The sequence below is a fragment of the Plectropomus leopardus genome, chromosome 14 (genome assembly GCF_026936395.1).
Source record: "Plectropomus leopardus strain MGB_pleo_1.0 chromosome 14, ASM2693639v1, whole genome shotgun sequence".
In the NCBI taxonomy this organism is placed as follows: Eukaryota; Metazoa; Chordata; class Actinopteri; order Perciformes; family Serranidae; genus Plectropomus; species Plectropomus leopardus.
In genome coordinates, this window is record NC_142189.1 from 33,438,861 (window position 1) to 33,462,697 (window position 23,837).

Sequence of the window (23,837 nt, forward strand, 5' to 3'; positions counted from 1 at the left end):
TTGACTTTATCCCAGTTGATAAGTCCCACATCCCCTAAAAAAGTATCGCAAGTCAGTGGCCTCATCGAAACCACGTAGCTAACAAGTTACCACCACTGCAGGATTGTGAGGTGGGACTCCTCATCGGTTATTACTGCCCTTCAGTCTTCGCTCCCCTAGAGGCCATCATAGGTGGTGAAAATGAACCCTTTGCTCAACTAACTGTGCTTGGCTGGAGCATTATAGGGTCAGCTAACCATCATATGGATAGACAGGGAAGGAAAACTTTTGTGCATCATGTCACAGTAAAAGAATTACAATATAAAGCAGGAGGAAGATGGACACTATCAAATGTCTCCCCCTTATAAGAACAAAAGCCCACCATCGTTGCCAAACAATAAAAGGCTAGCTAATGTTTGACCGCAACACCTTAAAAGAAAGTTAACTGCCAACAAACAACATCATGACCAGTATACTGCCTCCACCTCCTGAGAGAGAAACTGTCTGGTACATCCCTCATCATGGAGTCCACCACCCAAGAAAGCCAGATAAACTGAGAGTCGTTTTTGATTGCTCAGTAAAGTTCCAAGGCATACCACTAAATGACACCTTGCTGACAGATGGGTGATGATGGGTTAACTAGTGTTCCCACAGTGAAAAAAGGCCATAGAACCGATTGCTGAAGCACAGGAACTGTGTACCTGTGCAGGTCTTAGATTACACAAGTTCAACTCAAACTGCAAAGAGATTCTTTCCTGTGTTGCCCCATCAGAAAGAGCAGTAACAACTGATCCTCTCAAACTGAACGCAGAAGCAGTATCAGATGGTCACATATTTGGTCTCTGCTTTTTGCAGATGATGTGGTCCTGTTGGCTTCATCAGGCCGTGACGTCCAGCTCTCACTGGATCGGTTCACAGCCGTGTGAAGCGGCTGGGATGAGAATCAGCACCTCCAAATCTGAGGCCATGGTTCTTGGCCGGAAAAGGGTGGAGTGCCCCCTCCAGATCGGGGATGAGATCCTGCCCCAAGTGGAGGAGTTTAAGTACCTCGGGGTCTTGTTCAGGAGTGAGGAAAGGATGGAGCGAGAGATCGACAGGCGGATCGGTACAGCGTCTGCAGTGATGTGGACTCTGCACCGATCTGTTGTGGTGAAAAGGGAGCTGAGCCGAAAGGCAAAGCTCTCGATTTATTGGTCAATCTTCGTTCCTACCCTCACCTATGGTCTTGATCTTTGGGTAGTGTCCGAAAGAACAAGATCGCGGTTAGAAGCGGCCGAAATGAGCTTCCTCCGTAGGGTGGCTGGGCTGTCCCTTAGAGATGGGGTGAGAAGCTCGGTCATCCGGGAGGAGCTCAAAGTAGAGCCGCTGCTCCTCCGCATTTAGAAGATGCTTTCTCATAAATTACCATAAACCTGTTTTAACTCATTAAGTGCCAGCGCTATTATATAATGGAAAGTGTCTTTTGCCAGTTTTTCTGGCCATTTTGAGTCATCTTTCAAGACCCACAGAAAATTTTGTACAAAGACTCTGAAAACACCAAATAGCTCAAATGAAAAAAGAAACTCTCTGTTTTTTGGGGGGCATTTTATGCCGTTGTTGAATTGATGTAGCTTGTTGCTGTAGTTTTGAATCACCTCCGTACACATCACTCTGCTCTCTGATCCCGGCTGCTCCACTTCATGCTTTGATCTACTGTCTTTTGTACTACAACTATGAATCCCAGCAGCCCAAAAAATTACACACAGGGAGCGTGAGTGCGCTCCCCTTGTACCAGCTGCCGAAAACACAATTTGACATATATATACATTAATGGCACTCAAGCATTGGCTTTTGAATGACATATATATATGTCAATGGCACTCAATGAGTTAATATTTTTTTTACATGAAAACATGTAACACTTGTATGCAAAGGCTTTACAGCACTCATACATTTTAGCAAATAAACACAGCATTTCTCTGTACAGAAAATACAAACATACCTGTCAGACAAACACAAAAAACTAGTTGTTGGCGGTGGTGATTTGACAACACAGCTCCAGCTCCTATACATCAAAATAAAATACAGTTAACATGGTGAAACAGACATCATGTTTAAATTAGCTGCACAGTTTGTCTGTAAAACAGGTGCAGAAGGCAGAGTAGCTAGCTGCTGCCTAACTTGGCACTTAGCAAACAAACTAAACTCAGTAAAACAATATAAACATAACATAACGACCCAAAACCAGTGACAAAACATGATAAGACTACTTATGTCACTTTATATGCATTTAATCTGGGTCAAGTAACTTTTATAGCTTATTATTTAAAAGAAATCATGGAGCTGTTTTCAGAACATACCATAGTGGAGATTGTCAGCAAGCAAAGGTGACGGGGCTGACAATCTCAGATCTCTACTATCACCACCTCCACCACCCAAAAGGAGCTTTGCATAGACAGGGATGTGAGAGATATCTGTCTGCTATAACGTGTTTTCAAATAAATAAAAAGGCAAGACAACTTTACAGAGAATTAAAGGAACCCTGAATTAACATAAATGTGAATTTTGACGAACTCCAATAATACACAATAACCCTGTTACATGAGTCAACATCAGTTTGCTGACATTCTGGCGATGGTAAAAGAGGACATCAGTGAAGACAAAACCAACTTCAGAGACCCCATGAGTGCCAGAGACTGACTACATGTCATATTAAAGGTTTCTCCTAGAGCTTAAATAAAAGAGATAAGCTGCAGTTAAGAAGCCGATATTGTAAGCACTCTGGAAACTTCATTTTGTAGAAAATGTCCCAGAAATGTACTATTGACACCCAAACTGAACACATTAAATTCATAAGATTTGGATCTAAATTCAAAATTAATTTTGTAGAGGATAAATCAACATATTAACGTGATGTTTTTTAGTCGACATGAGGGACTTTTTTTTCCATCTTCTTTCCTGTTAGCAGTCAACAGCATCATCTACTGGACACAATCTGTTATAGTCAGGGAGACTAATCAACTAGATGACTAAATTCACAGGAATAAAAACAAAAAGAAAAATAAACAGTAAAATAATCCAAGGCTTCATACATCTCTTTCAACATAAAAACTGACATTTTGTGGTCCAAGTTAGGTGTTAGGATCTACTGTATGTTTGCTTTGATGTCTAAATAAGAATATTCTGATAGGCCGTCTACATTTCCAACAGATTCCCATCCCATCATCTCATTACATGGTGCCGCTCTGTCACTGACCTTCCGCGTATACCTATGACATTATGGAAACCTTCTGTGTCAGCTGTTTATGCTTCCGGATGCTGTTAAAATGCTTGTGGCGAGATGAAGCAGCATGATCCTTATGTTTACACAACAGAGTCCACTGTCAGAACGATTACGATTAGGCAACAAAGTCACGGATGGCTATCTTTAGGCAAAAAAACACACGGTAAAGTGAAGAAAACCCACACACACACACACACACACACACACACACACACACACACACACACACAGGGTAAGCAAACTTCAGACTCGACTAGTCGACTATTTGTGAGACCCATCCATCTCCCTACCCGCCCTTCTTATCAGCACACTCGTGCTCTTTATAAGGATTTAGGATTATGTGGTTAGCGGCAGGATCTTGCTACATTGTCAAGTGACGCTGCCTGTGTGCATTGCGTGGACGCAATTGGTGCCTTCCGACTATCCGCCAGCATACAATTACAATGCCACCAATTCTGTCCAAAGACAAGCGGTGCAATTTTATGAGTTAGGAATGAGAACAGGCTGGTATTTCTATCATTCTATTGTGTGGACTCTGCCATCCACTTGAGTTGGAACAATTTTTAAAGCTATAGTAATAGTTAAAGTTAAGGTTCTTGGTGTGGACAGCCCTTTCCTGGAAAGCCTGGTTCTTAAGACCTCTTTCTACCCTACAGTTTGACATTATATTCTCCTCCTTTTGTCTTGGTTTTTTGTTGAGTCCTTCTTTTTACAAGCTCTTTTTTGAAAAAAAAAAAAAAAGTTCAAATGTTTAAAAGGCTCATGGCCTAGGTATGTCTACCTTTTTCTCCATGTGTGCCCTACCATGAAAAGTTGCCACGCTCTTGGTCAAACTCTTGCCAACAGTCATGCCCTGGTTACCACAGACAGAGCTGGAGATTACAGCCAGGCTGCAGACCAGCGGGGAGCAGACCTTGGGGGCAAGCTGAACAAGCTGGCGCTGATGGTTACTTTGTAAACCGGAGGGAACTGTCTGTTAAATGGGGTCCCCTCCCAGTGACTGTGTGCCACTACTGAAGCGGAACAGATCATCTGACTCTTCAGAGATGACACACAGTCCACGACCTGAGCAGGGCATCTAAAAAACGAGTGATATCCTCACGTGTGCATACCTGCTAACATTAGGCTGTTTCTCTCCATTTCTTTCTATTTCATTTGAATTTGAGAGAGATTTTCCGTGTGGGAGCAGAGACTGAGCTAGTGCATTCAGCTTAGAGGCATTCAGGCAGGACTGGCAGTAATGTGTGAAAGAGATGATACTGTCCTTCAATATGATTTGGCAACAGGCATCCCACACAGAAACTACAGTGTAACTGATGAACTGATGTATCAGTCAGATGATTTTATTGATGAGGACTAATAGTTGAAAAAGGATTCTCTGTTGGGTATGTTGAGTGGGGAAAGGCCACCAAACCATGTAGCTGAAGCTATAGACCATCACTGACAATTTTGTCGTGTCATGCGATCAGACGCGAAACAAGTTGCGATCTGATGGCCTTTCTTTGTGTCAACCATTGGGTAGAAAATCTTGATTGGCATGTGTAACCCAGGTCAAATTCATAAGTGTCACTATGTGTCTTTACCTGTCTGAGCGGGTGAAAATATTGCAAGATTAAGGCGACCAATCAGAGCAACCGCAGGGTTTTAACCAGCAGTAGCAACATCAGACTAGTTTGATGATGGGCTGACATGCTGAGGGTGGATGCGAGAGCGCAGTGCTCCTGCTATCAGTAAATAGTAGACTGTGTTACTCAAGTTATTCACATTCAATGCTGTCAAACATGCAATGCATAGTGTCTCTTGTTACTGATCTGTAGATGTGTCCCTGAACGTGGTGCCATTGCACAGCAAGATCAAGAGTAACTGAATCTTGGAATTGGTGAGCTGCGATCGTGTTATCATCATTAGCATGCTGCTGTTGTTGATTTAGCCTTAGTGGTGCTCTGAGTAAAGGTTGTCTGTGTTGTTATTAACTGCTGTCGTTTGTCACATATTGCAAAGAGGGTTCTGTATGAATACTGTGCCCTGCGAATGTTATTTGTTGATAAGAACTGTGATAGCGGCTACTGCTAGCGTGTTAGCTCAGCAGCTAACGCTAGCATCTTAGCCTAGCGGATAACGCTAGCTTCTTTAGCCTAGCAGCTAATACTGGCTAAGGTAGCTTAGTGGCTAATGCTAGTCTGCTAACCGGAAATGACGTTATGCTGATCCAGAATCCAGTGTTTTGCTATAAAACATATATATTTCAATCATGTTGATTGTTTACCTAACTGTTCTGTGACAGTATAATGTTTTGATAGTAGATAATGACATAGTAGTTGATTATTTTATTTGGAAATAACACAGCTGTGAATTACTGGAGAGTCTTTTGTTGATGAAAACATAGTCATGTATGTTAAAGCTGACCTTGCCTGTTTGGATAGGCCAGGGTTTTTTGTTTGCATGAAGAATTGAGATGGCGAGCTCGAGGTGATGAACCCGAGGCAACTGCAATTCTGCCTCTACCTGTGGGTTTGCGCCCCTCACTTCGCCCCCTTCCACACAACCACACACACACACACCCACACCCACACACACACACACACACACACACACATTCCCCCCAGCCCAACTTCTTGCCCCTCTTTCCCTTTGTTGACTGACTGCCTTCTTTATTTTTGGACTTAATACCCCTGGACATGGACGGCCATTTCCGGCAAGTGGAGGGGAATTGAAATGAAGAAATGTGATGTGGGATGTCATGATGTAATCCATGAACGTGATGGACGAATACACGGAGGGAGCTTAAGTGAATTTCACTGGTGTGAAAGCAATTAGTTTCAAGTTAGATCAAGTGCATGGCCATATTTAATATACTGTTGAGCTCAGTTACTTTTGTTTGTTTCGTATTTTTAGTTGTTTCTGTGTTCTTACTAATACATGGTACCTTTTCATCACACTTTCTGTGTACCGAGTTTCATTTAATTCTGCCTTCTTCAGTTTTAAGTCCCTAGAGTCTCACTCTATAGTCCTTTAACGGTTAGCACTTAGACCCTGCTACACATGCAAGTACACACTGTATGTACTGTAAGCCAAGTGGAGGCTGAAGTCTGGATGAATTGTAACTGCAGTTTGGGGTCACTCTGTGTGCTGTGGAAGTGTCTGATATGTGATATGACAGGCTGTGGGACCTCCATACAATATTTGCACGTTCACTCTGTCAGACACTGTCAAAACTTCACCAGCAGGACTGTGTGATGTATAAGTACAGTTGGGATTGGAGGGGACATGTCAGTGATGTGGGTCCTCAGTGTGATCAGAGAAGCAGCTTTTAACTGTCAGAAGCAAACCTGATATAACCTAACAATTATGACCTACAGCATACGCTCAGAAAAATACAGCTTTTATTAGCACGGCCATAATGAAGATTGACTGTGTTATTCTTGGCAACAGCAGCATGGTGATGGTTTACTCAGAGGATGAGACTCTTCTCACGTACACAAGTGAACTTTCTCGCTCGCTTTCCTTAATTTATTGCTCCCTCTAAGCCTCGCTTCTTTTAGTTCATATATTTCTGTGCTTTCACGACTGCTTTGCATTCAGCTAATCCTGCTCCCTCCCACCCATCCTCCTCCATCGCTCAGCCTGTGACCCAATCATTGACCAGAGTACAGAAGTTTTACAGATGGCAACCATCCTCTCAGAATCTGTTACGGGGCCAGTTTAAGAGGGCTTTATTGGCAGCTAGGGAATATAATGTTAAAAAAATGTGTCGTCATTTACGTACCTTAAAATAAGGATAGCGTGTTTTCGTTGCATTAGAATGAGCCATCCCAGCTAGCAGAGAATGTTCCCACAACATTAAACAATGTTGCCTACAAGTTGCAATAATGTTTTAAAGAAAAAAATGTTTAATCGAATGTTCAAAGATTTAAGGATGTTAATTATTTCAAATAATATCCCTTTAAGGTTAAATGCTGATCTAACATTAAAACTGCAACATTTTCAGGATGATTTGGTGATTTTTTGAGGCGACAGATCATAGAATGTTCTTCTATAAAACGTTCCAAAAATGTTACATGAGAACAACATCAGGAGATGTCAGTGAGGCCTGAGATTACATTTTTTTTTTAATGAGAACCTAAAATAATGTGACATGTTAACAATCATAATAATGAAAACACCAGGTATTCTTTCACAGAGTGGGCCATGTTGCAGTGCCATTTCCTAAAGGAGCCCAGAACAGACAAATCAAGCATTGGCTCATTAGAGGGCAAGGACCAAGATCCAGTTTTGGAAAGGTCTCTTCCCCACACTGTGAGCAGGATTGGCCTGAAATTCGACACACAGGTCCAGAGCAATGTGTTCTACAAAAATGCCCTCAAGAACCACAAAGGTCTGTCTAACAAGATTTTCCACAGTTTTTAATTTTTCAAAAAACACATTTTGAAATCTCCTAAACCAGGGTTATCAAATACATTTCAAAGAGGTCCACTAACATAGGTCCTACTAAAATTTCTTCCCAGTAAAAGTCTGAACCGCATACCTACAATTAATATCACGATCAACTGAACATTTTACCTCGATTACGATTAATGAACGGCTACTTTGCTCTTTCCTTTTTTTTTTTTTTTTACCCTCATAATACACTGACATGGTTTCATTTGACCATGGTATGTTGGAGTGTTATTAACATATGATGTTTTATTATGTATTAAACTTTCCAGCATTATATAAAAATTAAAAGACAAACTTTGGGTCAATTTAAGCACATCGTGCTGATAATACGCCAACCTCTGACTGCAGGACTCTGCCTTGAACTTCTGCTGAGTGCTATTAGTCGTTTTACTTTGGGAAAAAAAGTTTTGAGAAGGCCGACTTCTTCTATAGCTGCCAACAGCCTGCCAACATTCCCAGTTGGAGAAAGGGTGAAAACAAAGCAATGGGTCTGTGGCGCCAGGCCCCCAAATCGCTAAATCAAATCACTATCCCCTGGTAATAATAATGAGAGCTCAGTGCGAGCGGCTGGGTGACACAGGGAGCGATGCGTCATAGTGTTTCAAAATAAAAGTCTGACTAAACCTGAAACTAAAACAAAGTAGTCTAGTAGCAGAAGTCTAAAGAAGTCACTTTCCACATCTGAAAATTTGTCTTTTTCAGACACTTTGGTGCTATGAGGAGAAGCTCTGCTCTGTTTGTGTGTCTCACTGCGCTGCTGTTGGACCATCAGCTGTTTGAATTATGCAACGCTGTGGAAGCACATTCGACTCGGTTGTTAAATACTCATCTGTATTCTAGAGTCAAAGTCGTTCATTTCATTACACAATTGTTCATCACTTCTGCTGTTGCGATGTTTTGGTGTAAGATTTTCTTGTGTTCTGAGAGCGCAATACAGAGCCCAAAACCACGAGAGACACGGCAGATGTGGGGGAGTTGGCAGCCCCGGTGGAGAAAAGATTAACAGAATAAAATTCAAATAACTGAGACATGGGTAGAGCTTCTGAACGTCGGTTTCAATTATTTTTTGATTAATTTCCCAGCCCTACTCTGTAAACATCATTGTTCTTATTCTTGCATTTTATTACAACTTGGCCAGGGGTCCAGATAGGATGACATTTGGGTCCGGATCCGGACCGATGTCCGCCAGTTACTGATGCTCGTCCTAAATCATTGGTCTGATTTTTAACAAATTTTCTGTTGCTCATCATTGGACCAACCTCATGAGAAGCTACCAGAAGCTTGAGGATATCTCATAGAGGGTGCCGTTCATTTGTGAAGATTATTTTGCTGAATAAAACAAGTAAGTCTCATAAATGTTTGTTTTTGCCAGAGACCCCGGAGAGAACCCACACAGACACGTACCTTCTAACGCCATGCAAACTCCGCACAGAAGGGCCCCTGTCCACGGACCGAACCCCGTTCCACCCGAGTTTCAAACCAGGGACCCTGTGAAGCAACAGTGCTAACCACGACGCCACTGTGCCGCCCTTGGATGCAACGTCTGCCTTCTAACGCCAGTCTCGGCGTGTATACAGGAAACACCATTTCTGACTTTCGAGTGGTTTTAGCCCAGCATCTTCCCTTGGAGGGTCCCTGTCAAGTAGCTTTAACAGAGATTTCAAACTCTCACACTTTTTATAATGTTAGCGCTGAGGAGGCAATTTTTGAATGGATAGACACTTGGGAAAACAGAGTTCCAGAGTTCAATGAACACATACCCCAAAAATGTACCTATTACGATAGCAAATTAAACATCCACAGGGAAAGATTTGAGTAAGGCTATTATGATGATAAAGAAATCATTTTGAGACAAATTAATGCATTGCTTAAAAGGATGAAACCTGAAGTCACTCTTAGGTATGTCCCCTTAAAACACGTGTTTCAATGGACGGGTAGCGCTTGCTATCAAGTGCAGTTTTTCCCCCCAATGGTGTACATTTTAGGTTTAAACGCCAGTTAATGGTTCACGTGCGGTCCCGGCCCCAAAAACACTCCTCATCCTTCTGATATAAAGGCCGGGAAGTACCAGTTCTTCTGTTACTGCGATCTGGTGCCGCCGCAAGTGGTTGGAGACTTGTACGCTCCGCTTTTACGAAGGGTTAAAATAGAGGGGAAATGTGGCGACATAGTCACTTTAAACCTTTACTACTTATGCTGCATACGATTTTGTTACAGAGATCAATACAAAGCGAGAAGTTCTGGTGTATTATTACTGAAAAGATGAACACTGGTGAACTTGAAACACTCCTAAGACGCTTACTGGGTAACATATTTTGCGGTGTTTGGGCTTCGGATTAATTGAGCACCCTGCAACCCCTATCGCTACCTGCTTACTATATTGTAAACACTTACCCTCAACAATTGCCAGGAGAACACTGGCTGGCTATCACTCTGGGAGAAGGGGGAATGGCTACCTTCTTTGACTTATTTAGCCCTGAATTTGACTATTACCCTAAAAGCATTTTCTTTTTCCTGGAAAATCATTGCGCGATAAAGAACATTTTTTACCATAACCAGTAGCCTGTGGGTTGTCCTCAGACAACATGATAAAAAATGATGTGATGGTGTCAGACTTTGTTGAAAAATATCAGTGTTGTATTTCACCTCCCTGCACGAGTTCTTGTGACCAACTGTCATGCTCATTACATGTTTAAAGATTGTCATAGACTGTCATAGACTGCAAGATGTAGAAAAAAAAGCCAAAACCATGTATTTGTTTAATCTTATTTTATTGAATTTAATAAAATCATACAGAATTTAAAAAAAATATCATCCTACGTAACAGAGTCTTTATAATAATAATGCATTGCTTCAATCATGCAATATTATGGGGAAAACCCTAGCCATGGCGCACTGGACACCTTTCTTTTCTTCTTCTTTTTCTTACGGTGTTTCTGTGAGGAGAGAAAATCATCACATCCTCCATGAGCAATTGTCCTTGGTATTTTAGCTTTCTAAATTGTTCACGAGCATACAGGTTAGAAACTGAGGTCTCTGGAATATTCAATTTAGACAGAGTTTCAAGAAACAGGGTCCAGCCTCTGGGTGAGGGGGCATTGGATTTCTTAGGAACCGGTTTGTTGTTTGATCAGGTCAATCATATGGGAACCTCTCACCGCTCTACCTCTGTAAATAAACTCTCTTTGGGAGTCCACCCACTCTGAGCTTCTGGTAATTTATTCAATACATACTCTCCATTTTTATGATCACGAACAGGAAGGTTTTTCAATATCTCCTGTACAGCCACTTCCTCTTTGCTAGGTTGTTTTTCCTCCTCGGATTCTGCGTGTTTTAATTCATCTTGCAGTTGAGTCAAGGTCAAGCGGTGTACTTCATTCTGCCCTTGTTTGATGAGATTAAGGTAACGCTGCAGTAGAGCGTTGTACTTTTTCATCTTTTTATAAGGACTGAGTCCTTGCTCCTCTAATATTTCTTTCATCTTCAAATCTAAATCGTGTTCGGCGGTTTGTCTGATGTTGCTGAGGCAGTTTGAGTCAGACGATTAAACTGCTGAGGTGAAACCAAAAACATTTTCTGCGCTGTCTTGAGAGCCATCTTCTGTCAAGGTTAATCTGATTTTCTGACCAGTCCTCCTATTAAGTAAGCAGAGGAAGGAGAAAACCCTGTGTTTGCTGCAATGCACCCCTTTACGCTTCAGACTAATTTTTTTGTCAGCCAGCAACCTGATCAATTTCTTTTGTCTTTTGAGTTTTTGGTACTGTTGGCAAGAGAGGGGTATGTTTCCCTTTAAAAGAGATTAACAGCAATCTCGGACAAAGACTGAAGAAGATCTGAGGAGCAACCTCTTAAAATATCCTTGTGCTTCTTGGGCGTGGCGTGAGCTAAAACTTTAAGTAAGGGGGCATTTTTCTTCATGCATGTGCTTGGCATAATGGTTAAGATTTGGGCAGATACACAGCAGGCCACCCCCTCCCTGAGAGCTACCACCTTATCGTGGTGGAGGGGTTTGCGTGTCCCAGTGGTCCTAGGAGCTCAGTTGTCGGGGGCAGGAGGATCACCCATGGCAAACAGATCCCAGGGGAGGGAACCAAAAAAGTGTAGCTCACCTGACCCTTATGATGAACAAGACGAATGGTCTTCTGGAGTTTCCCTCGCCTGGACACGGGTCACTGCCCCCCCCCGGCTCCTGCCCATGGCCCATGGGCTCACCACCCATAGGAGGGGCCATAGGGGTCGGGTGCCGTGTGAGTTGGGCGGCAGCTGAAGGCGGGGACCTTGGCGGTCCGATCCTCAGCTGCAGAAGCTTGCTCTGGGGATGTGGAATGTCACCTCTCTGGTGGGGAAGGAGCCTGAGCTGGTGCGCAAGGTTGAGAAGTTCCGACTAGATATAGTCGGCCTCACCTCGACACACAGCATGGGCTCCGGAACCAGTCTTCTCGAGAGGGGATGGACTCTCTTCCACTCTGGAGTTGCCAATTGTAGCACCGGTATCACACCACTAACTGCGCCACTGGACCAGTTCTAGGCTCTAAGGAGTGGGGAGCAAGAATTATTACACCAGAGACCGTTGCTTTAAATAGAAAAGGCCGGCAATTTACTGAATGTAAAACACACATATAAAACACAGTACATAAAACCAAAAATACCCTGCAGGTTCCCAATAACAAGGTAAGTATAAATGGAAAAAAAAAAGTATTTCACTCTTTCTTTTTGTTCTTTAGTTCACCAAGTTTATTTCAGTAAAGCTAATCTAATTTAATTAGACCAGTCTCTTTTTCCTAGGTTGTACCTATCTTAGGATTCCTATTTTTCTTCCTGAGTTAACTGTTTTTTCTTTCTTTTACAGGTAAGAAAATACCTTCAAAACCCAAGTAAATCAAAATGGACCACAGTTATTCAAATCACATTCAAAAATATAAACATATGAAAATAAAAGTATGACACTTTAAATTTAAGTTCAAGTCCAAATGTGAGTTCAAGTGTTCAGTTCAATTCAGTCCAAAAAAATAATAGTTCAATCAGTTCTCAGTTCTGTTCAGTTCAGTTCAAACTAATTCCTGATACTTCTACCACTCTGGCAGTGAGTTACCACACGCAGAGGATTTCCTCAATGATGCGATGGAGAAGATGAGTTGAAGGTCTGGGTCTGGCTCGCCATCTTGAATCCCGTCTGTGGATGTGCACGCCCGCACATGGCAGACCAATCCTCGCTCCGACCGAGCTTCCAACCGACCAAAAAAAACCTGACCTGTTACACAGGCCATAAACACAATAAAACTCTTTTTAAATCCTCAAATCACACAAATAGATTCTTCACAGTCTCCGAGTTGTAATGTTACTGCTACGGTGTTTTTTTTTTTCAACTCAAAATGGCAGCGGAGCGTTCTCTTTTATCTCAGGGCTCCGTCTCCCGCACTAATTACTGCACAAATCTCTCATTTACACAGCTTACACACGCTTTTATAACATCCACAGTCTTCATAAACCCAAAATATTAACTGGTAAACAGTTTATGACGGAGCATTTCTTTGTAAACAGCTACGTTTTTAGCGTTAGCTCTCCGCCAGAAAAAAAAAGTACAACACGGTGAAAAATGCATGAAAATAAACATAAGACTCACCAAAACCGATGTGGCTTAGTTCTCATAAAATCCCCGTCAGTTCCCGACCAGGTAAGTTATGTTTTTCGACTGTTTTATCGACTTTTTCACTGCTTTTTCTGTTAATTAATCACCGCTCGTTTTCTCCGATTCCTCCTCTGCTCTCTCCCTCAGGTCTCTGCTGCAGCGTCACTGAGGTGCTGCGTCTGTGTTGCCGGTCCCTTAAAGGGGCAGCGACGTTATTTTCTGTCAACAGACTTTTAATCTTAAACACTAAATGATTGCTGAATTAACATTTTTAATTAACTCTGATGATTAATTGACATTAAATGAATCACTTTTAACTTTCAAACTTATTTATGCAGCTTTTATTCGACTATTTATTCTTATTTATGTCATATTTTAACATGGGTTACACAATGGTGAGAGGCGCCAGGCAGGGGTGGCAATACTTATTTCCCCCCGGCTTGGTGCCTGTACGTTGGAGTTTAGCCCGGGGAATGAGAGGGTTGCCTCCCTCTACCTTCGGGTTGGGGGACAGATCCTGACTGTTGTTTGTGCCTATGGTCCAAACAGCAGTTCAGAGTATCCACCCTTTTTGGATTCCTTAGAGGGGGTGCTAGAGTGTGCTCCTTCTGGGGACTCCCTCGTTCTGCTGGGGGACTTCAACGCTCACGTTGGCAGCGACAGTGAGACCTGGAGGAATGGCCCCCCCGATCTGAACCCGAGTGGTGTTTTGTTATTGGACTTCTGTGCTCACCACAGATTGTCCATAACAAACACCATGTTCAAGTATAAGGGTGTCCATATGCACACTTGGCATCAGGACATCCTAGGCCGCAGTTCAATGATAGATTTTGTAGTCGTATCGTCGGACTTGCGGCCATATGTCTTGGACACTCTGGTGAAGAGAGGGGCGGAGCTGTCAACCACCACCACCTGGTGGTGAGTTGGCTCCGGTGGTGGGGTAGGACACCGGTTCAGACCTGGCTCCTTGGTTTTACTGACGTCGAGCAGTAGGTTGTTCTCTGCGCACCACTCTGCAAGATTGTTGATTTCCCCCCGGTATGAACTCTCATCGTTGTTACGTACTTTACAATAGAGTTGTCCTGATGTCTGGGAGTGCAGTCATGGGTGTACAGTGTGAACAGGAGGGGGCTGAGCACACAGCCCTGGGGGGCTCCAGTGTTGAGCACTAATGTAAAGGAGGTGTGATTGCCAATCCGAACTCTCTGGAGTCGGCATGTGAGGAAGTCCAGTATCCAGTTGTAGAGTGTTGTACCAAATCTCAGAGCGTTAAGTTTTCCAGTCAGCTTCATGGGGGAGATTGTGTTGAATGCTGAGCTGAAGTCAACAAACAGCATCCTGATGGAGCTGTTGTTATTCTCCAGGTGAGTGAAGACTGAGTGAAGCACTGTAGATATGGCCTCCTCCATGGATCTGTTAGTTCTGAAAGCATACTGGTGAGGGTCCAGGCAGGCAGGGAAGTTGTCTTTGATGTGTTGGAGAACCAGTTTCTCAAAGCATTTCATCAGGATGGGGGTAAGAACAACTAGACACAGCAGACCTTTTAGGTACAGGGTAGATCAGAGGTAGCCGACACGGTGCCCGACCCGAGGGACCGAATGAGTCCCCCACAGGGTTTTTTTTTTTTTAATCAATAACACTTACATTAACATAGAACATGACAAGTTTTAACACTGCATGCAACATTTTTAAAATATAAAATGTGTTATATATTAACTTTGACTTTGTCTGTGGTCAAAGTTTACAGTAACAGAGACACACCTCCGAGACACACCTCTTTACTGAGGCAAGCTAGCGGGTGAAGCTATGATGGGGAGCTAGATGTGGTTTATACCTTAAAAAAAAACAATGGACTGTGCAGCTCTGCATTGCTCTTTGATCAACTGGAGCCATGTGTGGCATTCATTTCAAATCCTTTCATGCAAGTGGACATGACATTCATTGCTGAGCAACTAAGTGCAACATTCAAGTTGGATGCTGGATAGGTGGAGATGGAAATCCTCACGTTGCAAAGTGACATCCACCTCAAAGCCCATCAGGGTGCACCAAACTTTTGGTGCCTTGTGGACACAGAAAAGTACTAGTAGTATGCACAGCAGCTATGGATGTTGCTTGCCTTTTTGGTCCAACCTATCTCTGTGAATCAGCCATTTCTGACATGAACTTCATCAAGAACAAACACAGTACACACCTTACTAATGCACATCTACAAGACTCACTCAGAGTTGTAGTTTCAAGTTATATCCCAGATTACAATACACTGGTGAACAGCATGCAATGCCAGGTTTCTCACTAGCAGATCTTTACAGACCAATAAAGGGTTTACAGATGTTTTCTTTTGAAACATCATGGCAATGTTAAACTCAAATATCATACAAAAATGTGAAAAATAATTTCTTCAAAAAGCGTGACAGATATGTGAATTGTTAAAAAATGTTACAGATGTGATTAGCACAAATATGACATGATTTCTTCAAAAATGTTACATTAGTGATAATTTGTACAAACATGGGACATAGGTCACGATTTTTTAAAAAATGTTACAGATGAGGTGGTTAGTACAAACATGAGATTGTTTAAAAATGTGATAGTTGATGATTTCTTAAAATATTACAAGGGATAATTTGTCCAAAAAATGTGACGTGATTTTGAATAAAATGCTATAAATGTGGTTATTCATAAAAAACTGTCAAAAGTGATACGTATAAAAATATCAGAAATGTGATTAACTCTGACTTTCAAATGTTGAAACAGATTGAGATAAGTCTTAGAATGGGGATGAGTGAATAAAGGCTTTAATGGTAGTTGATGGAGGAGTTATGGGGAATGTGGGAAAGGGGAATCCCAGAAGCCGAGCAGGTGGAGAGAGCTGGCAGGGCTGGTGAGGCTGGAAGATGGTGGAGTCCAGAGTGGAGGGGGAAAAGCGAGTGGTGGCACACAGAGGCGAGAGGCTGGGTCCTGAGGCATTGGAGCTCACAGGAAGAGGCACTGGAAAAACACACAAAAAGCAATGAGCACAAGAGATTCTTCAAAGTGAAAATACTAACACTGGTTCCAATGCAAATCACAAGTGAAGTGGCCGATCTAACCACATGTTGGGAGGTCACAATCTGGCACCAGAGTCGAGTAAAACTGCAGACTTTAAGCCGTGGTTGATTACTGATGAGATGCAGGAGAGGAAGTGCACCATGAGCTCCAGCACCCAGAAGCCACACCCAGCCCCTGCAACTCAAAAAGGGAGAACCACCACAGCACACAAAACACACAATCCCAGGAATTCCACCCAAAATAAAAGCCACCCAAAAACCCAAAAAACAAAACCACCACAAATATATAAATTATTATTAAAGGTGAACCATGTAACTTTATGTTATTCAGGAAGTTTGTATCAAACAAGTAGCCCTTCATATTACTCATATTGCTCTCAGTTTCAAAAAGGTTGGTGACGTTAAAAATGTTAGTTATAACATTAATAAGCTGATCAGCAAGTTTTTAGTACACGTCCAGGAATGTTGTCGTGGCTGGCGGACTTGTTTCTATTCACTCTCAGCAGGAGTTTCCTCACATCTGCTGTGGTCACTGAGAGGGGAGACTTCGTAGCTGAGTCCTTATAAAATTAACTCATCTCCTGTCAAACAGCATCATAACAGGAGAATTAAATGTGGACTCTTGAACGTTAGATCCTTGTCAACCAAAGCTCATTTAGTCACTGATTTAATATTGGATAATCATATTGATTTATTATGCCTCACTGAGACCTGGCTTTGTCCTGAAGAGTACGTTAGCCTGAATGAATCCACTCCTCCTGGTCATATAAATAGTCACGTTGCGCGGGACACTGGCCGAGGACGGGGAGTCGCTGCTATTTTTGATTCAAGCTTAGCAATTCACACTAAGGCTAAGCTAAACTATAGTTCATTTGAAAGCCTTTTTCTTAGTCTTTCTCACCCATCCTGGAAAACTCTACAGCCAATTCTATTTATCATAGTGTACCGCGCCCTCGACCCATACTCTGAATTTCTATCTGAATTCTCTGAGCTTGTATCAAGTTTACTGCTTAAACCAGACAAAGTAATTATCGTAGGGGATTTTAACATTCACATGGATGTTAATAGTGATAGCCTTAGTTCTGCTTTCTCCACACTTTTGGATTCAATAGGCTTCAGTCAGGGTGTACATAAACCCACCCACCGCTACAATCACACCCTAGATCTAGTCCTTGCATACGGCATCGATATTGAAGATTTATTAGTCTTTCCTGAGATTCCTGCTCTGTCAGACCATTATTTAATAACTTTTAAATTTTTATTACTCAACTACAAGCCTCTCAGTAAGAGTTACTATTCTAGATGTCTATCTGATTCAGCAGTGGCTAAAATTAAGAAACTGATTCCTTCTGCTTTGACATCATTACCATGTCTTACAGCGACTGAGAACACTACTACTAACTTAAGTCATTCTCAAATTGACTGTCTCATCGATAATGCTACTGGCTCACTGCGATCAGCTCTCGACACTGTTGCACCCTTCAAGAAGAAAATAATGAAACAAAGAAAATTAGCTCCATGGTTTAACCTCCAGATTCACATTGAAACAAATCATCGCGAAAATTTGAAAGACACTGGCATTCAACCAAACTGGAAGAGTCTCGTATAGTCTGGCTGGACAGTCTTGAAGTGTATAAGAAGGTCCTCCAGGTTTCTTTTCAACACTGTAGCCACGCTGACTCAGGATCACAGCTCTATAGAGCCTTGTATTTCTTCGGCCCTACGCAGTGACGACTTTATGGATTTCTTTAATGATAAAATTATAACTATCCGAGATAAAATCCATCACCTCTTGCCCTTAACCGACCTGACCCCGGACACACATAGCCTGGATATGGCAGCAAGGCCTGAAATTTATTTGGACCGTTTCTCCCCCATTGACCTTCATCGACTCTACACTTTGATTTCTGCATCAAAGCCATCAACATGCCTGCTAGACCCCATCCCAACTAAGCTCCTTAAGGAAGTTTTGCCCTTATTAGACAACTTTTTATTAGATATAATCAATGTGTCTTTATTTACAGGCTATGTACCTCAGTCTTTTAAAGTAGCTTCATTAAACCTCTAATAAAGAAGCCCACTCTTAATCCTGAGATTTTAGCAAACTATAGACCGATATCTAATCTCCCCTTTGTTTCTAAAATCCTTGAGAGAGTGGTTGCTCATCAACTCTGTGACTTTCTCCAAGATAACAGTTTATTCGAGGACTTTCAGTCAGGCTTCAGACTTCATCATAGTACAGAGACGGCACTTGCAAAAATTAGTAACGACTTATTTATCACTTCTGACACAGGTCTGGTCTCTGTTTTAATCCTATTAGATCTCAGTGCCGCATTTGACACCATTGACCATCGAATCTTACTGCATAGACTTGAAAACTTAATTGGCCTTAAAGGAGTGTCACTAGCCTGGTTTAAGTCATACTTATCAGATCGTTCCCAATTTGTTCACATCAATGATCAACCCTCCGCACATACTAAGGTCTGCTTTGGAGTGCCACAAGGTTCGGTGCTTGGACCAATCCTTTTTATATTATATATGCTTCCTCTAGGCAACATAATTAGAAAACACTTCCATTTCCATTTCCATTGTTATGCTGACAATACGCAATTATATCTATCTATGACACCAGATGAAACTGATCAGCTATCTAGACTTCAAACATGTCTTAAGGATGTCAAAGCCTGGATGATCCGTAATTTCCTGATGTTGAATTCAGACAAAACTGAAGTTATTGTTCTTGGCCCCAAACACCTCAGAAGCTCCTTTTCCAACAATGTAATTTCTTTAGATGGCATTACCTTGGCCTTTAGCACAACTGTACAGAACCTCAGAGTTTTATTTGATCAAGATTTATCTTTTGCCTCCCATATAAAACAAACTTCAAGGACTGCTTTCTTTCACTTGCGTAACATCGCAAAAATTAGACATATCCTGTCCCAAACAGATGCTGAAAAATTAGTACATGCATTTGTCACCTCTAGGCTGGATTACCGTAACTCCGTATTATTTGGTTGCCCCAACAAATCTCTTAGGTCTCTCCAACTGGTGCAGAACGCCGCTGCTTGTGTTTTAACGGGAAGCAAGAAAAGGGATCATATTCCTCCTGTTTTAGCTTCTTTGCACTGGCTCCCTGTGAAATCCAGGATTGAATTTAAAATCCTCCTCCTTACTTACAAAGCTTTAAATGGTCAGGCTCCATCCTATCTGTCACATAGCCCATAGTTAGGCTGACATAGGTTTAACCTGCCAGGGGACTTCCCCTGATACGCTGAGCTCCTTTTCCTTCTCTCAATGCCGCCATCGGAAAATCATGCATGTCTGTTACCTGCATTGCCATTTGCAAGCTTAGCTTAGCATCAGTAGTTTAGCTTAGCCTTACATCTGTGATAGCCATGTGGTACTCTCACTACCTGGGGCTCGCGATTACAGAGCCTGGGTCTGTTGAACTGCACCACGCTAATCCTGTTGCCTCTCGGGAGCATTCCTGCTCCCTTGTTTCCTAGTTTTCCTGGATCCTAGCCATAACCTTGACTGTGCCTGACTGTGGTGATAGCTGTGCTGGTGCTGTGACCCTGCCTTTGGTTGTGCTCGTGCTGTGGCTGTACTGATACTGTGCCCCCCGCTTGCCCTGATTGTGGTATGGCCCTGGTTGCGCTGATGTTGTGATCTTGCCTTTGGACACCTCCCTATCAACATGCATGCATGAGACTGTTATCATCACCCTCAACAGTAGAGTGCAATTAATAATTTCACACCTACTGTTATTGTAATATGACACGCATCTGTTTCTATTATTGCTGTGCCTCTCTCCCCCTCTCTCCCCCTCTCCTCCTCTCTCTCTTTCTCTTTCCTTTTTTGCCATGTTTGTATTTCATTTGTTATTTACGACATCTATTGCTCGTCTGTCCGTCCTGGAAGAGGGATCCCTCATCATCCTCTACCTCTCTTCCTGAGGTTTCTTCCTTTTTTTTCCCCATTCAGGGGTTCTTTTTTGGGAGTTTTTCCTTGGATGATGTGAGGGTCTAAGGGCAGAGGGATGTTGTACACTGTAAAGCCCTCTGGGGCAAACCATGTTTTGTGATAATGGGCTCTATAAATAAAATTGACTTGACTTGACTTGACTTGACTTGACTTGACTTATTGAGGAGGTCAAAGCGAGCGTAAAATGTTTTCAGCTCGTCCGGCAGCGTGGCCTCACATATGATGGGGGCGCTCCTGCCTTTGTAGCCTGTGAAATTTTGAATCGCCTGCCACATATCTTTAGTGCTGCTGCTGTTGAGGTCTCTCTCCTGTCTCTGCTGGTGTCTCCTCTTAGCCTCCTTGATGCCAGCTCTCAGTCATGCACTGGCGATGATGTATTCTTCCTTGTGTATTCCTTCCTCAAAGGCAGCTTTTTCTGCCCTGAGAAGAGCCTTCACCTCCCCATGCATCCAGGCTTTCTGGTTGGGGAATGATCTCATGGTCTTTGTGATCACCACGTCATCAACACTTTTGCTGATATATGATGTCACAGAAGATATTTTTCATTCAAGATTGATCTTGTTATCTTAATTGGCAGCATCTCTGAACATTTGCCAATCAGTGTGCTCAAAACAGCCCTGAGAGCTACTGTGGTGTTATCTGTCCATACTTTAACAACTTTAATCATTTTCACCTGACTGTTGTTACATTTTTCAATCCAGTTTAATGATTTTAGTCAATCCTTCTGCAGTGTTACTCATAAAATAGTGTTCTTAACCTTTTTACAAAATAACAGTAAAAATCATGAACTTTAGCTTTTTAGAAACAGAATATGAGTACTATATGTTAACTTGTCACACTAATGACCAGTTTTTTGTTACTGTACACATTCAGCTGCAGGTAGTTTACCATTGTGTGAAGTGAGAAATAGAGTTTTAACGGGCTGTAACAGAGTTGTTGTCATTGAGTGGACTAGGTTTGGCAGTGTCATCAGAGTATGTGAAGTACAGTGTGACGTGTTGGGTGAAAGGCTGGTATAGTCCTGAGTGTGGAGGGTATAAATACTGGTGAGGGGAGCTCTAATGTTTCAGTCAGAGACAATAATGATTCAGAGCACTGAGTCCATTGGAGGATTCTTCTGCTTTCCTGCCTGATATTTTGTAGCATTTGGAGGTGAAACATGTTGTTCTGCTTGTTTACCATTTGTTTAAAACACCAGTATGAAACTTTTCACCTTGAGACATGAATAGTAATACCTCTTCTGCCTCCTCCTCTTGTTCTCTTGTCCACACCTGTCACTCATGTTGATAAGCTGTCATCCAGCCTGAGGCTGAGGGAAGCAGCATCTCAGAGTCTCCACAGGCCAAACTGCAGCCAACTGAGAAAAAAAGAAGCTCCACTGCTCTTCTTACTCTGCCTGTTTCACAATAACCCTCGCAGCAACTAGCAGCTCACAGCTGGATAGAACCTGGGCAGGAGCCTGGTGCAGTATCTCTGGTTACAACACTAGTTTTATCCCTAAGAAATCTGCAAACAACCATGGTCCACAAAATGTCCTATTCCACACTTGCTTCATGGCAGGATGTTTCTATATCTTACGATCTACAATTATTCCCATCAGCCTCAGCTTTCTCTTTTCTTTTTTTTTTCACTGAGATGAATGTCAATAATTTCTATGGTAGAATGTGTTTGCATGTTTGGTAAATTTGTATCAATCCATACATTTTTAGCCATCCAACTACTTGTTTTGTAGGGTGTCATAACATGTCTACACAAAAGTCCACTGCAAAACAGCAACATGTGACGACTTGGGTTGAGAACGTGTTGGGATGACATACGGAAAGGATCCATGGGACCTATGTCTACGGTCTAGCCCACACATACATGGGCATTTATAGAAACATAGGTTTTTCTCTAGGTTTTAGCTTTTTGTCCACATGCAAGTTGAGTTTTTTTTCTTTTTTGCTTGCTTCCTTTGTTTTTTGCGACACTGCAGCATGTTGCACACTCACAGTGTTCACATAGGCAGTGTTGTTACTGTGACTCTTCTGTAGAGTTGCCAGCTGCTGTGAGTTCTATATTTCCAAATTTAAAAGCACATATTCCACTCATTTATGAAGTTGTGCAGCTCCTGCATTGTCAACAACACGGTCCCGCAAATGTTTTACAAAAAAAACCTTTTGTCAACAACAAGATGATATTATGTAAAAGAGTCGTCAGAGGACTTTCATTTTGAAACGGAAGCAGGGAAGCTCTGGTGCAACAGATGTATTTGTATTTCCTCATTTCTGTGACTGATAAAGACATTGAATCTGTAATAAAAGGTGGTATAGCGTCAATGTAATTATCAAAACATCATTTTCTGCTGACAACCACGAGTGGCACACAGGAAAAAATCGGCACGACACTGTATTTCTAGATGTGCTGTGGCTGACACGCAGCTGAGACACCACTGACCAGCACTGCTCCCACAGGTAGAGTGTGTGTAACGTTACTTCAGTCACTTCTCTGTCCTGTAATGACTTCAGGCTTCTGATTGGCCAGTGTGGCCTTACAGTAGAGGTTATATCACTACCTGTTGCTTTGGCATGGGTTTGACATTGCTTGACATCCTGCGTTTGCGTTTTGGTGTGGACAGAGTTTTTTTTTAAAATAGCATTGGTGTGGGTGGGATTTTTTTTGTAACCAGAGGAAGAAAATATGCATTACTAAAAATACCTGTGTATGTGTGTACCAGACCTAAGCTGCCCTTTATGTGCTCTGTTTTGGTGAGGTTTGGACAAAATCTCTTGTTCCCAGTCTTTAGATCATGGTAAGGGTTAAATGACTGGTTTGGAGAGTGGAGCACTTTTGTCGTCATGATTAAAAGTAGACTGCTTTGGTCAAATTTACAAAGGGATTCTGGTCAAGGTTAAAAACATGTCGGCTGTTGGTATGCAACAGAAAATGGCGATGGTTTCCCCTGACAGTAGCGCATCCTTTGTCAACTCATCCATCTAGCCAGCCTCCTCTCCATGAAGAGAGGCTTTACAACAAAATCACAGTACTTGTGCCTTTGCTCCTGACAGACAAGAGTCATAATTCATATACCGACATAAACGTAAGCCATGTTAGGTAATACAACAGATGACTGATGATGTTTTATTTGGGAGGACAGTGTCGAGTCTTCCAAGAGTTTGACTCGGGAAGTTTGACAATTATGTTAAATTCTGAGAGAGATGTCTCTCTCCTGTCTTTTTGAGTGACATTTATAACCTCCTTATGCACCACATTTAAAGTGCCAAGATAGAAATAGAACAAGCTGTTTTCACAGGTTAGTGTCAGGTCCATAAAAAACATAATGGTGCCCACATCGAGCTGCAACCCACAGTCATTGCAGTGATCTCTGAGTAGCAGTCACCGGAGATAACCTCCTGACTTAGCAGCAGGAGTGGTCTCCAAATAAAGATCATATCTTTTAATTAAACTTTCACTTAGTCCAAAGAGAGAGAGGGAGAGAGGGAAGAAAACACCTAAGGTC

General features: G+C 42.2%; 1 long non-coding RNA gene across 1 annotated transcript; it reads right to left on the reverse strand.

Moving 5' to 3' along the window:
* Positions 1-12,252: 12,252 nt before the first annotated feature.
* Positions 12,253-13,468, reverse strand: LOC148187568 (uncharacterized). The gene is made up of 2 exons (XR_015778660.1): positions 13,302-13,468; positions 12,253-12,929 (listed from the first exon to the last, which is right to left on the reverse strand). It is a non-coding gene; the product is annotated as an uncharacterized LOC148187568 (long non-coding RNA).
* Positions 13,469-23,837: the final 10,369 nt, after the last annotated feature.